This window comes from Portunus trituberculatus, chromosome 7 (genome assembly GCF_017591435.1).
Source record: "Portunus trituberculatus isolate SZX2019 chromosome 7, ASM1759143v1, whole genome shotgun sequence".
Lineage (NCBI taxonomy): Eukaryota > Metazoa > Arthropoda > Malacostraca > Decapoda > Portunidae > Portunus > Portunus trituberculatus.
The window spans coordinates 6,619,044-6,624,043 of record NC_059261.1 but is presented as its reverse complement, the minus strand read 5'-3'; the positions used below and the strand labels follow the sequence as shown (position 1 = coordinate 6,624,043).

The 5,000-nt window shown below is 40.4% G+C and overlaps 1 protein-coding gene across 8 annotated transcripts in view; it reads left to right on the top strand.

The window, feature by feature from the left end:
• LOC123520412 (innexin inx2-like) overlaps nucleotides 1-5,000 on the top strand; it is a 258,633-nt gene that overhangs the window by 236,956 nt on the left and 16,677 nt on the right. The gene's annotated exons all lie outside the window — the stretch shown is intronic.

Genomic DNA, 5,000 nt, shown 5'->3' with positions numbered 1-5,000 from the left:
AGCCAGCTTTACCCACTCACCGAGCATAACTGTGGTGTCACGTGCCCTTTACCGAGGATAATCATAACATTTCTCCACTCACCGTGCATAATTATGATCTCAGGGCCCTTTACTGAGCATATCCTTTACCTTTTCCACTCATTAAGCATAACTGTGGTGTCTGGTGCCCTTTACTAAGCATAGTACACCATGTTTTCCACTCACTAAGCATAATTATTCCCTCCGTTCCCACTTAGCGAGCATAACACGAGTATTTACCCACTCAGTAAGGATAAATATCAGTTAGATAGGCCCTGCACCAAGCCTAACAGGAATTCGCCACTCAACAAGCATAATAATAACATCTAGGCCCCGAAATAAGCATAATTATTAAAGGAAAACCCCAAAGTAAGCATAATAAACCTCCCCCTCCCCTCACTAAGCATATTCGTGATAGGAAGGCCCCGGAATCAGCATAGGAGTGTCAGCAGGGCCAGTCAGTGAGCATAAGGGAGTGTTCGGTGCCCTGGAGTAAGCATAATGGCGGAGTCAGGCGCGGCCCCTTACCGAGCGTACTGGGGGTGTCAGTCTACCACTCAATGAGCATAGGAAGGGATAGAGTGTGTTTGTTCTCTCTCTCTCTCTCTCTCTCTCTCTCTCTCTCTCTCTCTCTCTCTCTCTCTCTCTCTCTCTCTCTCTCTCTCTCTCTCTCTCTCCTTGTTTCGCTGAAGAGGAAAAAAGTAACTATTTGTGGTCTCTTCCTCCTCCTCCTCCTCCTCCTCCTCCTCCTCCTCCTCCTCCTCCTCCTCCTCCTCCTCCTCCTCCTCCTCCTCTTCATTTCGTTCCATCTCCTGTCCCTCCTCTTCGTCATTATCTTTTCCTCATCTTCCTCCTCCTCCTCCTCCTCCTCCTCCTCCTCCTCCTCCTCCTCCTCCTCCTCCTCCTCCTCCTCCTCATGTTCATCTTCTGTTTCATCCTCCTTCAGTTCTCATTTTAATTCTCTCTCTCTCTCTCTCTCTCTCTCTCTCTCTCTCTCTCTCTCTCTCTCTCTCTCTCTCTCTCTCTCTCTCTCTCTCTCTCTCTCTCTCTCTCTGTTCCCACTTCATTTCCTCAATTTTCCTCCTTGTCTTCTTCCTCTTCTTCCTTTATATCTTCTTCTTCTTTCTCCTCCTCCTCCTCCTCCTCCTCCTCCTCCTCCTCCTCCTCCTCCTCCTCCTCTTCCTCCTCTTTCTCTTCTTCTCGTTGCTTCTTTGTTCCGCCTTCATAACTCCCTTTCCTCTTACTCTTCCTGTTTCATGTCCTCCTCCTCCTCCTCCTCCTCCTCCTCCTCCTCCTCCTCCTCCTCCTCCTCCTCCTCCTCCTCCTCCTCCTCCTCCTCCTCCTCCTCCTCTTCCTCCTCCTCCCACAATTGTTTTTAGAATGACGCCTCCTGCTTCCCTCCTCCTCCTCCTCCTCCTCCTCCTCCTCCTCCTCCTCCTCCTCCTCCTCTGTTCGTGACGTCACACTAATGACGTCACGGTTGCTTATGAAAAGTTGCCACAAACCGCCATATTGTTTTTTTTTCTTTTTCGTTTTTCTCTATTTTCTCTCTTCTTGTGTGTGTGTGTGTGTGTGTGTGTGTGTGTGTGTGTGTGTGTGTGTGTGTGTGTGTGTGTGTGTGTTTCGTACATGTATCTCCACTTAACATTAGCATATTTGACAGACAGACGCGACACACACACACACACACACACACACACACACACACCAATAATAATGAAAGGAAGAAAAAAAATATCTCCATTATAACTAGCAATAATCTCTCTCTCTCTCTCTCTCTCTCTCTCTCTCTCTCTCTCTCTCTCTCTCTCTCTCTCTCTCTCTCTCTCTCGTGTTTATCTCCATTTTTAATTACGTCAGATTGGGTTAAGTTAGGCCGAGATATTTGTGAGAGAGAGAGAGAAGAAGAAGAAGAAGAAGTAACAGTCTATGTTAAAGGGAAAGATAGAGGAAGCAGCCAGAGAGAGAGAGAGAGAGAGAGAGAGAGAAAGTGGAGAGATGGAGAAAAATCATTAGAGAAGTCGGAAGAAACAACCTTCAAATATACAGAGAGAGAGAGAGAGAGAGAGAGAGAGAGAGAGAGAGAGAGAGAGAGAGAGAGGAAGAATAAAAGAAGGACTGTCTGAAAACATAAGAAAAGAAAGAGTAGAGAGAGAGAGAGAGAGAGAGAGAGAGAGAGAGAGAGAGAGAGAGAGAGAGATGGAAATAGAAGAAAATGGTGCTTGTCTGCCATTTTCTCTCCTTTTTCTTCATCATTCTCTCTCTCTCTCTCTCTCTCTCTCTCTCTCTCTCTCTCTCTCTCTCTCAGGTAACTGTTAAAGAGATGAATATTTAATGAAAAGCCACTGTCAGTAATTGAGAGAGAGAGAGAGAGAGAGAGAGAGAGAGAGAGAGAGAAAGTAAGTCAGGAAGGACGAGAGAATTTAGTGCTTTTGTATGGGTGTGTAATTCTCTCTCTCTCTCTCTCTCTCTCTCTCTCTCTCTCTCTCTCTCTCTCTCTCTCTCTCGGGTTTTCCTTTTCTAGTCATATATTTACCCCATCTGAGAGAGAGAGAGAGAGAGAGAGAGAGAGAGAGAGAGATTAAGACCATTTCCTTTCCTAAAACAATAAAAACCAACCAACAAACGAACAAACACATTAACAAGTCATCCTTAATTCTGATTGGCTGTTCTGACTGACGCGTCCAGCCAACAGCCAATCAGCTTCTAGTATTCCCAGCTTCCCTATGACGTCACTGTCTCTCTTCTGGAACTCGGCCAATCACCTTTCAGCTTTACGTGACGTCATTGCCTCGTCATTTCCTCTCAGCCAATCAGATTACGAGGATTTTTGTTCACATTTTCTGGGCAGCCAATGAGCGTTAAGGGATTTTTTGATGTTGGATGTTGATTTTTCTTTTTTATTTATTTTATTTATTTATTTTTTTGGTGTGGATGTTGGATGTTGATTTTTATTATTTGTTTATTTATATATTTTATTTAATTGGTGTGGGAATTATGTTTAGGTGTGTAGTTTGATGTTTGGTTGGGTCTCTCTCTCTCTCTCTCTCTCTCTCTCTCTCTCTCTCTCTCTCTCTCTCTCTCTCTCTCTCTCTCTCTCTCTCTCTCAATTACCAAAGTCAAAGGGATACAATATTGATAGGTATTAGTAGTTAATTATTATTATGGACGTGTGTGTGTGTGTGTGTGTGTGTGTGTGTGTGTGTGTGTGTGTGTGTGTGTGTGTGTGTGTGTGTGCGTGCGGGAAACAGGGTTATGAATACACCGCCAACACACACACACACACACACACGCACGCAAAAAATAAAGTAAAAAAAATTATAAAACCTCATTAAAAATTCATTGATGGGAAAACTTACCTTAGAAAAATAAATACGTTTTTTTTTATATTTTTTAATCTAATTTTTTCATCATTTTTTTTTTCATTTTTCCCGCCAAAACTCGTAAAAATGGCGGCGTGTTGACATGTGACGTCACGAGAGGCTAGCCCGCCGATTGGCCGACGCTTGAATGAATAGGAAACAAGCACCTCCCTCTCACAAACGTTTCTTTATGATATTAGTCGAAAAACGTTCATTTAAGATAGACATTAGTCGAAAAACGTTTATTTAAGATAGATACTAGCCGATAAACGTTCCTAAGATAGATTCTAGTCGAAAAACGTTCAAGACATAGTAGAAAACGTTAATTCAAGATAGATACTAGTTAAAAAACGTTCTTCAAGACCGATATTAGTCGAAAAACGTTCATTTAAGGCAGATATTAGTGGAAAACGTTTTTCTTAGACAGATAGTGGAAAAACGTTCTTCTTAGACAGATATTAGTCGAAAAACGTTCCTTTGAGATAGATATTGTCGAAAAACGTTCCTAAGAAGATATTAGACGAGGAAAAATAGATAAAGATAACGAGAAAAATAGATAAACAAAACAAAAGAAAATTAATCTCAATGAAAAACAAGAGATAAGAAAAAAGAAAATGAAGAAAAACAAGCATTAATCTCATCGCAAAAAACAACTTAGTGACAAAAACAAGAAATGAAAAAAAAAGAAAAACAAACAAAACAAGGCAAACATTAATCTCATCACAAAAACAACAAGAAATAAATAAAACAATAAAAACAAGAACGAGATAAGAAAAAAGAAAAACAAAACAAAAAATATTAATCTCAGAAAAAAACAATTGGTCAAAAACAAGAAAAAAAACACAAATCTATTAATAAAATGAACTTAGTGAAAGAAAACAAGAAAAAAAACAAGAAAAAACAAGAAAATTAAATAAAAGAAAAAAACATTAATTTCAAGAAAAAAATTATCATAACAAATCTTTTCCTTTTTTTTACGTAGGCCTAAAAAATTTCATAAAAACAAGAAAAAAAATAAATGAAAATAAAAAAAATATATTCATTTTCACAAAAAAAACTTATAACCAATCTTTTCCTTCCCTTTTTTTTTATATAACATAGGTCTATGCAGTTCGTGACAGGCCTATCCAAAACGTGACACGCATACCCAATCCGTGACACAGGCCTATCCAATCCGTGACACAGGCCTATCCAATCCGTGACACAGGCTTATCCAATCCGTGACACAGGCCTATCCAATCCGTGACACAGGCCTATCCAATCCGTGATATAGGCCTACCCAATCCGTGATACAGGAAGCAGAGAATGAGAGAGAGAGAAAATACAAAAATTCCCCGTCAAATTCAAACCATGGCCTTGATAGAAAATGGGAAACTGTTGCCTAAGGAAAATCAACAGAAAATGGGAAACTGATGTATAAGTGAAGACATATACAAGTCAACAAGTGCTTCCCGTTTTCTTTGCTGGTCTATTTATGAGGGAAAACTGAAGAAAAATTGCCAGATTGTGTTTTTTGCTAAATATTTCGCTCAGAGGTGAGAATATGAGGAACACTGCCATGATTTTCACCTTTATCGATCTCTGAGGGACAAACAAGTGGAGATATATGCAGTATTGATC